We start from the raw sequence: 11,857 nt of genomic DNA, 5'->3' as shown, positions 1-11,857 counted from the left end.
AAATAAAGAAAAATATCTAGTTCCTACTACCAGTGCGAGCACAACAAGTCAAGACCATACATAATTAATTATATTTTGGACATTATTTGACTAAACGCGAATAACTTATGGAGGCAGGTATAATTTCTAATGCCGACCGCGGCTGGGGTCCATGATGTTTTGAGCCAAACTAGGCAACACACCGGGTGTCTGCCGGCGACGCGGTGGTTGTAGCATTCGTGGGTTCCGAGCGGTGGCAACACCCGTGGTCTACTATTCCTCGGTGTCATCGGTGGCCGCAGAAGACATGTTGGCCACCTCTGCCAGCATGCCGCAGTTCCGCTAACGTTTGCGTCGGATGGCATGGCCAATCACGGTGCACTGGACGCCGTGGTCCCCCATGTGCCGGCGTGCAGCAACTGGCGACTCTTTCGCAAGCAGGCTTGGAGCGTCGAGTTGATGAACCAGGGGCCAGCTTGGAGCGGTGGCTTGCTCCCCCGCTTGCCCGTCTGCAGCCTCACCCATGGTACTGACGGCCTGGGGCGGGGAGGGAGGTGGGGCAGCAAGTTGCCTGGCTCGTCGGGGCACCCAGCCGGCTTTTATGCCGGAGAACTCATCTTCCTGCTCAACGGATTCTATGGAGAGTGTGGAGAAAATGGTGCAAGGAGGATATGGGGAGTGGCGCTGTGGTGCAGTTCTTGCCAGGCATCTGGCCTCGTTTAAATAACGGGCCGACGACAGGAGCCAACCGGTGTTGTGTTCTAAAATGCCAGCCGGCTCACAGAAGGACGTGTTGCCGGCACACGTGCGAATTCAATGGAGGCAGGCAGGGCAGTCTGAAGCCGTTTGAATGCGGCGAGGAGGCGTGTTCAGCCTGGCCTACAGCGAGTGGGGCCCTCTTGGCCGGCGCGCCATTGAAAATCGGAACTATTACCTCGCTAAAAAAATGATATTTTAAACGTGGCCATTCGATCAGTGGCGACTGGCAAGCCACCACCTCCAGGTCGTTCACCTGTGGTCCCGATCATCAACTCCTACGGATCAAATTATCACGCGAGCTGACTATTCCTACAAAGGTGCGCTCCACCATGTACCATGTACCCGTGCATGCAGCAATCATGCACCTAGGGTTTTAGGCTTTATTTATTTATGGCGCCTTTACGTAACTCTCATGTGTGCGAGACAGCGAGAGATCGACTGCATGCATGCGCCTCTTCACTTCATATATCTACTCCACCGTTTGTCTGGTGTGCAAAAATTATATAGTAGTAATAACTAGCAATGTGCCAATGCGTTGCCACACGATCAAACTGGATTAATACATATTTACCGATTTGATAGAAAAGAGTCTAGTTTTGAAATACGTATATCACTAAAAATATGTTATGTTTTACTCAAAATATATTCCTTTGGCGGTTTTGATGAGAAAAGGGAGGAATGTGGTTGGTTTCAAGATTCGAGAAGTGGTATATCTCTAATCTCTACTCTTATAAAAACAGAGTTGGTGATGATGGTGTGCCTGCCATCCTGCAATATAGGCATTTCGATTTATATCTGACGAATAGGAAGGAAACTATGGCAATTTTGCAAAAAGATACCCACACCCCTCTACACATTTGCAAGATAAACTACTCATACAAATGCATCTTGATGTTCCGTGCAACCCATGGGCATCGTGCTAGCCGTTGCAAAAAGCCCATGTGTGTGTGTGTGTGGTGTGTGTGTGAGAGAGAGGGGGAGAGGAGGAGGACAGAGTGCGTGTGTGACAAAGACACAAAGAGTGTGTGTGCGAGAGGTATCGCCATAAAATGAGGCGAGAGTGTGTGCGTGCACGATCGAGAGGGAGTGTCTCAAGAAGGGACGAAAAATCTACATAGATCCAAGGAGCGCGCGAGAGACATGTACGAGATAGTGGAAGCACGAGTGCACGGGTGTATAAACCTATCTGGAGGCTAGTCGATCAATGTTTGTGAGAGAAATACGACTCGGGGGTGCGAAAGCTAGTGTTTTGTGTGTCTGAGAAAGAGACGGTAATCGGGAAGGGGAGTGGAACCAGGAGTTGTGTGTGTGTGTGAGAGAGAGAGAGGGGGGAGTTTGTCTGATCAGTAAACAAATGAATAACCTCAGTTTTATAGCTGAGATGGATATGGAAAGGAGACCGCAACAAATGTTGTGTGTTCGGGAGAGAATCATTTTAGTGGTAGGAGTCATATCTAGAGAGATATAGGGTGCGTGACAGAACCCTAGAGAGAAAGACAAAGTGAAAGACGAGTGAGAGAGTGTGTGTGTGTGGCGGTGAAAAAGAAAGCTTAGGTACCTAGTGATACTAGAGAACGATAGAGACGTGAGAGATAATGAAAACCATGTAATGTATAATGATAGGGAGAGTGTGACACTTCTCAAGGGAGACATCGAGAGACCATGTTTGTGAAAATAGGAGAAACATGAAGTGAGCGTGCGGGTGAGCTGGAGAAAAGTGAGTGATAGCTACATGAAGGAGCATGCGAGAGAGATGGGCGTGAAAGGAGATTCAAATTTTAGATGCGTGTATAGAAAATGTCAACATAAAACGGATTCAAATATTTGAATTCGAGATGATGATACATGTAATTCATACTCGAACCAAAATTGATCTATCAAACATGCATACTCATATGAATTCACGCGCATCTATGTTATTTAATATGTAGATATTACTGATCCATACGTTTTAGTAGAACATAATTTGGTTTAAATATTTTGAATTCAACCTTATGATTTTGAGATCATTGCATTTGTAAATCATATTATATATAAAGGAGCAGAATTCTTTGTTGTGCTTTTGGAAGTATATATAAAAAATGATGTATATAGAATTTTATTCCAATCCAAAATGGATCCTTCCCGAACAAAAATAGAATACAAAATGGATTGGAATTGAGTTGGCATTGTCGGTGTTCTGTGAACGGGGGTACCCAGACTTGCCTGCCTACGGCCCACGGCGTGGCTCCATCGGCGGCCTGGTACGACCCAGCTTCGGCATCAACAACTCAAGACCATCGCGAGGGGCCAAGCCTCGCGAGGTGGATGACACCAGGACCTCCACGAGGAGCGGCCTCCCCAGGCTGGCTCCTATGGAGCGGAGATTTCCATGGAAGCCTCACCTCACCAGGTTCAGATTACGTGAGCCATGAGAACCAAGGCCAGGCGGGCACCAGTGGATGCAGTGTACCAGTTTCCTCTTTGGTGCTAAAGAGGCAAGCGGAGATGCGGAGTCCCGAGGAATCAGCCAAAGGTTTCCATTCCGGTGCAACGAGACCAAGACCGCAAGGACGGCAGGACGGAGGTCATCGCCAAGCCAACCACAGCGTCACGACCAGAGGCTTTTGCAGGCGAAGACTACTTTTGTCAGGATAGCATGTACTAGTTGTTTCCCTTAAAAATTGGCCGTTGTGCGATCCATTCCCGTCTTACATTTGGGAAGAGGACCAAGGCCACTATAAATAGGACCTAGCCACCACCGTAGAAGAGGACGGATCATTCAGATCACCCTCTCCCTCACCAGCTCAGTTGAGCCCAAGAACACTCCTCCTCCTGAGGTTGTTCTCCCATTGTACTAGTTCGTCCTCAGCCCGTCGAGGCCAATCCACCACAAAGCAGGAGTAGGGTTTTACACCGCAAGGTGGCCCGAACCTGGGTAAACTGCTGTGTCTCGTTTCCTTCCTGTTCATCGAGCTAGGCCGTGAGATTGGTGAGTAGGAAGACTGGGGAGTTTGAGTTCTTCGCAAGCACCCTAGAGTTAGAACCTCTCAAGGGTCTGCGGAACCCGAAATCCGACATTTGGCACGCCAGGTAGGTGTGCGTCGAAGATCCGCCACTCTGTCCGCTGTGCTCCACTATTCGTCTCTCATGGCGGACGCTCCTCCATCGGTCGGATCGACGCACGCTTTCGGAGGAGCCGAGGGCCTCCGAGCTTTCACCCCTGCCGTGTGGCAGGTGCAGTGGCCACCTAAGTTCAGGTCGGAGCTGCCGCCCCGATACGACAGCGCGGCGGACCAGACAGGTTTTCTCCGGGCGTACGAGGATGCTGTGTGGGCAGTCGATGGTGACAACAAGGTCATGGCTGTCGGTGTCAAAACCGGCGGATCTCGGGTAGGGGGTCCCGAACTGTGCATCTAAGGCGGATGGTAACAGGAGGCGGGGGACATGATGTTTACCCAGGTTCGGGCCCTCTCGATGGAGGTAATACCCTACTTCCTGCTTGATTGATCTTGATGATATGAGTATTACAAGAGTTGATCTACCACGAGATCATAGAGGCTAAACCCTAGAAGCTAGCCTATGGTATGATTGTTGTTATCCAACGGACTAAACCCTCCGGTTTATATAGACACCGGAGGGGGCTAGTGTTACACAGAGTCGGTTACAAGGGAGGAGATCTACATATCTGTATTGCCAAGCTTGCCTTCCACGCCAAGGAGAGTCCCATCCGGACACGAGACGAAGTCTTCAATCTTGTATCTTCATAGTCCAACAGTCCGGCAAAAGGATATAGTCCGGCTGTCCAAGGACCCCCTAATCCAGGACTCCCTCAGTAGCCCCCGAGCCAGGCTTCAATGGCGATGAGTCCGGCGCGTAGATTGTCTTCGGCATTGCAAGGCGGGTTCTTCTCCAAATTCTGAATACTTGTTTGAGTAGTGTCCGGCTTCCCATAAAGTTGCACTCCTTGGCTTCCGGGCCTAATAATGGATATTCTCCACGCGTCGAGCGAATGCGAGAAGTCGGGGCTTTTTTACAATTGCCACCCTAGCCATGTGGGTAAATCGTCTATTAATGAGACGGGGATTCTCAGATCCAGATCACCATCCTCCCACAGCGAATACCCATCTGAGCGCGCCCGGAAAAAATCCATTCCAACATGGCCGGTCGTCGCAGCTCCTCCTCTCGCTCCCGTAGCCCTAAGCCCGGCAATTGGAAGAAGTGTTCCATCCCCCACAGCCAATTAGTAGAGTTGCAGACCCAGGGATTTCTCCCTCCAGCGTATATGGTCCCCGTTTGAGCCGGGCTCGCCACCTATAATGGCGGGGAGCAAGCGGAGATCTTTCCCAGCCCATCCATGGGGGAGCGGGTATGCCTCGTCCCTTACTTATTAAGAGGGCTTGGATTTCCAATTCATCTGTTCCTCCGCGGGCTGCTGGAGTTCTATGGCCTCCAGCTGCATAATTTCAGTCCCGCCTCCATATTACACATTGCTGGCTATGTCGCCCTTTGCGAGTTGTTTCTGGGCTGTGAAGCTCATTTCGAGCTATGGAAGAGGCTATGCTGCCTCGTACCCCGTACACAGGAGGGGTCATTGTATCACATGGGTGGAGCCGAAATATGGCGCATCGTCGGGACCGGATACCTGTCCGGTACTCCGAAGAAGACATCCGAGGACTGGCCTTCGGAGTGGTCTTATATGGAGGACGTCCCCCTTCCTGACCCTATTCGGATGGGCCTCCCTGAGTTCGACAACGCTCCCCTGATGAAATGCCGCAGCTGGCGCCCTCAGGAGGAAGATAATGGAGAAGTCCTTTACCTGATGGGCCAGATAAAAATGCTGGCTCAATCAGGACTGACAATAATCGAGGTTCTGTCAATATGTATAATGCGGGGGGTACAGCCACTTCAATATCGAGGGCACCCCATGTGGCACTTTAACGGGGAAGATGATGCCACCACCCGCTGTGGCCGTAAGGGACCGGACTCAGTTGCTGCTCTAGCAAAAATTCTGTCCGATTTGTACAAGGGAGAGGAAGAGGAGTTCATCCGCATTAAGCCACGGGATGAATTCTCCATGTACAACCCTCCAAGCTGGGTGAGCTGTCACTTTTTACTCCCAGCCTTCCCGCATTCTTCGTCATAAGTACTTACCTTGCCGTTTCATGGCAGGAACTGCGAAAAGCTGTAAGGGAGGTCAACAGCCCGCCTCCACAACCGGTGGACCCTGACCAGGCCCTCGATCCCGGACTCAAAGAGGATCCGGACATATTTCTGGAGCTGATCGACATGACATTCTATCAATTGAGCTGCGATGATGCCATGGTGGCCATCATAGCCGACTATCCTGGGCTACTCCCTGTATCGCATGTAAGTAAAACCGGAGTCCCAACTTCCGAGAAGGATCCCCTTTTTTGCACTTCACCTACCGTACACATATGGTATCTTATAGGGAAGGCCCTCGGGACGCCATGCCGAACCCGCAGTGACTCGCTAACAAGGGGCACCGAAGCCGGGTAGGCTAAAAAGGAAGGCGGTCAGGACTGAGACGTCGTCGCAGAGGTTTGATACAGAACCTCGCTCCGTGGTTGTCGTCTTTTAAAATATAATAACGTCCATGTTTCCTAGTAGGAAAAACGCTCGCCGGACTATGTCCGAAGAGGTTGCCGATCACGCCTCCACCAGTCGGGCTCCAAGGCCGGACATAGAGGCGGAAGCTAACACGGGGCGAACGCCGGATGCTCCTCCTACAAAGGATGCGGATAGATTATCCGCTACAAATTCCGAAGTGGAGAGCGCCATGAATCACAGGCGTCGCCGGGCCGTACTCCGTGATGCTTGTTTCTCCCAAGAGGCGTTTGATGCCTTCAACTCAGGAGACGCGTACATCCGTGCCGCTCAAAATGGTCTTGCCAGAGCCACGGGCCAGTATGTAAAGGATATACGGGTATGAAAATCTGATGATTATATATATCAGTAGCCCCTGAGACTTGAAACAGTTGACACAACTGATTTAAGGATCATTATTTGTGCAGGTTATTACAGAGAAGAATACCCAATTGTCTCAAGAGCTGGAAGAGTGCAAAGCCCAGCTACGGGCCGGAGTTGCCGCGTTGAAGGAGTCCGAGAAGGCCCCCTCTGGTAACACTTGTTTCCATTGCAAAGAATGACAGGTACCAAATAGTATGCGGCATGCACGCAAATCTAACAATAGATGTTGCAGATGACTCCGGAGTGAATCCGGAGGCCGTGCCGGGGGATGCGCAACGTGCTAATCGACAGCTAAATGCTGGCGAGCGCGTGCATACGCGGGTTAGGCAGGAGAAAAATGATCTCCAAGACGCCAATATCCAGCTGGGCGTGGAACTGAAAGATGTTCGAGCCCAGCTTGCGGACTCCGTGAAGGAGAATAAGTGGCTTCGACGTGACATTTTCAGTAAGTGCTTGAACGAACTTTTGAAAGAGTTCGGCGAAGAAGCAGGCTAACAGAGTTATGTCTGCAGGTATGCTGACGAGTCGTCCCGCGGAGGAGATGCCCGGGTCTGCGGGTGATCTTCAACCAGAGCTCTCACAACTGCACGAACAAGTTCGACAGGTGATGCACGGTATTGCCCAAGCCTTGTGGCCATCCGCTTCCCCGCCAGGAGGCATGGGGGAGCTTATAGAGAAGCTCAAGGGAGCGCGGCGGCGCTTCCAATTATGGAAGATATCAGCCTGCCGACAAGGTGCAAGGGAAGCCTGGGCCATGGTGAAGACGCGATATACCAAAGCTGACCCAAACCACATGGCCGAGGTCAGACCTGTGGGGCCTGATGGGAAAGAGATCCCCGTCAGTTTTGTGTATGAGCAAGTAGAATTAGCCGCAAAGTATTCCCAACAGGATTGTAGGCTAGACAGCCTGTTGGATGGTATAGAAGAAGAATTTAGTGAGTCTAAGTGACTATGTACTTCAAGTGACATATATTGTCCCTAGCCGGATTGTAAATCATTTGTCATGGCGGACCTTTTCGATTCGACCTCTGGACCTGATAGTCCGGAGTGTATCCGAATACCCACTCAGTTATGTAAAAACCGGGGTACGCGTGGAAACCAGGCGTAGGGGTCATAAGTGCTTGAACAGACAAGTACCCAACTAGCTATGTTATGTTCATGGATAGTAATGTAACGCCCACGATGCGGCTATATCTCCCACGTGTCGAGGCACGACTTAGAGGCATAACCGCATTGTGGTTTTGTCGCAAGAAGGGTCATCTTCACACAATGCCATGTAATGAACAAGAATGGGATAAAGAGTTGGCTTACAATCGCCACTTCACACAATACATAAATATAATTCATACATCATCCAAAATCCACACATCGACCGACTACAGTCAAAATCCAAATGAAAATAAGACAACCCCAAATGCTAGATCCCCGATCAGGAAAAGACACATAGTAACGACCACGTTCCTCATCGAACTCCCACTTGAGGTCGATCCCATCATCTGCACTGGCATCGTCGGCACCTGCAACTGTTTTGGTAGAATCTGTGAGTCACGAGGACTCAGCAATCTCACACCCGCGAGATCAAGACTATTTAAGCTTATAGGAAAGGATGGTGGAAAGAGGTGGAGCTGCAGCAGGCACTAAGCATATATGGTGGCTAACATACGCAAAAGAGAGCGAGAAGAGAAGCAACGGAACGGTCGTCATCTAGTAATGACCAAGAAGTGATCATGAACTCCTACTTACGTCATTCATAACTCAAACCGTGTTCACTTCTCGGACTCCGCCGAGAAGAGACCATCACGGCTACACACACAGTTGATGTATTTTAATTGGATCAAGTGACAAGTTCTCTACAACCGGACATTAACAAATTCCCATCTGCCTCATAACCGCGGGCACGGCTTTCGAAAGATAATACCCTGCAGGGGTGTCCCAACTTAGCCCATCATAAGCTCTCACGGTCAACGAAGGATAAACCTTCTCCCGGAAAGACCCGATCAGTCTCGGAATCCCGGTTTACAAGACATTTCGACAATGGTAAAACAAGACCAGCAAAGCCGCCCGATGTGCCGACAAATCCCGATAGGAGCTGCACATATCTCGTTCTCAGGGCACACCGGATGAGACATCCTACGAGTAAAACCAGACCTCGAGTTTCCCGAGGTGGCCCCGCAGGCTACTCAGTTCGGACCAACACTCGAAGGAGCACTGGCCCGGGGGGGTTAAAATAAGATGACCCTCGGGCTCGCGAAAACCCGGGGGAAAAGGCTTAGGTGGCAAATGGTAAAACCAAGGTTGGGCCTTGCTGGAGGAGTTTTATTCAAGGCGAACTGTCAAGGGGGTCCCATAAATCACCCAACCGCGTAAGGAACGCAAACTCAAGGAACATAATACCGGTATGACAGAAACTAGGGCGGCAAGAGTGGAACAAAACACCAGGCATAAGGCCGAGCCTTCCACCCTTTACCAAATATATAGATGCATTAATTAAATAAGAGATATTGTGATATCCCAACATATCCATGTTCCAACATGGAACCAACTTCAACTTCACCTGCAACTAGCAACGCTATAAGAAGGGCTGAGCAAAAGCGGTAACTTAGCCAAACAACGGTTTGCTAGGAAAGGATGGTTAGAGGCTGACATGGCAATATGGGAGGCATGATATAGCAAGTGGTAGGTAGCGCAGCATGGCAATAGAGCGAACAACTAGCAAAGCAAAGATAGAAGTGATTTCGAGGGGTGGTCATCTTGCCTGCAAGGTTCTCAGAGTTGTCGAAAGCTTGATCCTCGTAAGCGTACTCAACAGGTTCCTCGTTCACGAACTCGTCTCCCGGCTCTACCCAAGACAAGAACACAAGCAATGGAACCACAATCAATCACGAGAAATGCACAAGCAACATGATGCAAAACATGAATGATATGCAAGATATGATATGCGATGCATATGCGTGCTCCGGAAGGAAAATGATGAACAAGGCAGTAACTTGGCAAACCAAGCATGCCACTGGAAAGATGAGATGATTTCGGTCGAAATCGATATAAAGATCACCGGAAACGGATGCACGGTTTGCAAATGGCAAGCAAAACAAGAATGACACGAATCTGCGATTAACAGCATGATAGCACTTAGAATGCAACAAGTAACAATGCTACAGCACTCCAACATAGCAACAAAGCATATGGCAGTAATCTACAGGAGATGCTTGACAAAAGATGAACACTGAGCTACGGCTAGATCACAACATAACAGGCTCAAACAAGCATGGCAAAAGTGCAAAAGATAACAGGTTCACAGACTTGGTGAAATTACTGGACATGCCTGAAACAGCATCAGGTAGCAATGTTCAGAGCACGAAATCAACATGCTACAGGAACTTAACATGGCAAAACAAGGCATGGCAGTATTCTACTAAATGCATATGACAAAAGTCCCTTACTGACCATAAGCCAAAAAGGACAGAAGATATGATGGCAACCATGTAAACATAGCAAGTTTCGTTAACAGGTTTCAGACTTGGCAGAAAACAGAGCATGGCAGAAACAATAATATGAAGGCATCTTGGTGAGCTTGATGCACTCACCACAAAGCAATGCATGACAAAACAAGCATACCTACAGCAAGATGGCATGTTTATGAAGCTATCCATGGCAAGAGCAAGTACATAGCATGTATGGATCAACTACAACAAGCTTGGCAAAATTGAATAACACGTAAACAATCTGCCAGAAATAATTTATAGCAAAAGTAGAGCAAGATTGAGTCATGTTATGGCACTCCATAATTGCAAACAAGGGCAGGAATGGTCAATTACAACAATATCTACAAAACATCCTTACTGAACATCACCAAAATATGCATGGATCTCTCTGTAGCATCAAGTTTACATGGCAACAAAATAACAGCGGCCAAAGACTTGGAGAAATCACCAAGTCCCTGAAATCAGAAACATTACGGAGCCTAGTTTGCATGCTTGTGCTAGTCACCACAAAGATCAAAAAAATACATAGCATACCCCCCTGGAAAGATGGCATGGCATAAAACAAAACACATGTAGAGCTCCTACCCATAAGATGCACAGATTAAATGATACAAAAGTAACAAATCACCAATTTCTGATAAGTAACAGCAGATAACAGCAACTAGCACTATTGCACCAGAGATTTGGGCATCAAGATGAACTCTAATGAACATGGTGCAATAAAAGAAAATGTAGAGCATCACGAGACGAACATTTCAATATATTACACGCACCAAATGGAGCTATATGCAGAGAGTTATGATGCTAGAAACATGGGCACATACTGTAAAATAAAATGACTCGGAGAAAAACGGGGAAGGAAGAAAGTCAACCCTGGCAGTTTCTAGATCCGATCGGGGCGCCGGCTAGGGTTTGGCTCACCGGAGCTCGCCGGGCGAGGGAGGAGGAGGAGGCGGCCGGCCGGAGGGAGGAGAGGCGGAGGAGGCGCCGGGGACGGCGAGGAGGCGGAGCGGCGCGGGCACGGACGCCGAGGAGGCGGCGACGGCGGCGGGGAGCGCGAGCGCGGCGGCAGCGACCGGTGCCAGGGCGCGGCGGTGCCGACGATGATGGCGGCAGTGGCTGGTCACGGCGAAGGACGGCGGCGAACGGGGGAGCCGCGGGAGGAGGCGCGCGTCCCGGGCGGCGGCGAGACGGCCTCGGGGGCCGGATGCGGGCCTCCGGGCCGCGGGGCGGCTCGGACGTACGGGCGGCAGCGGGCTGCCACGTGGCGGCCCCTGGTTGGTCGCGGGCGGTGGCGGAGAAACGTCCGGCGCCGGGCGGACGTGTCCGGCGCGTGGAGGGAGATGGCTAGGGTTTGGACTGCGGGAGGATTTCAGGAGAGACACTAATTTATAGGTAGAGGGAGCTAGGAGAGTCCAAATGAGGTGGGGTTTTCGCCCCCACGATCGTGATCGAACGACCTAGATCATGGAAGAGAGTTTGGTTGGTTTTGGGCTGTTTAGAGAGGGGGTTTTGCTGCAACACACAAACGGACATTGCGGTTACCCGGTTAACCGTTGGAATACCAAACGACCTCCAAATGGAACGAAACTTGACCGGTGGTCTCCCGGTGGTATACCAAGGCCACTTGACAAGCCTCGGTCCATTCCGAGAACGTTCAACACCCA

Source organism: Triticum aestivum, chromosome 4D (genome assembly GCF_018294505.1).
Source record: "Triticum aestivum cultivar Chinese Spring chromosome 4D, IWGSC CS RefSeq v2.1, whole genome shotgun sequence".
In the NCBI taxonomy this organism is placed as follows: Eukaryota; Viridiplantae; Streptophyta; class Magnoliopsida; order Poales; family Poaceae; genus Triticum; species Triticum aestivum.
Note: the sequence above shows the minus strand (reverse complement) of the source record.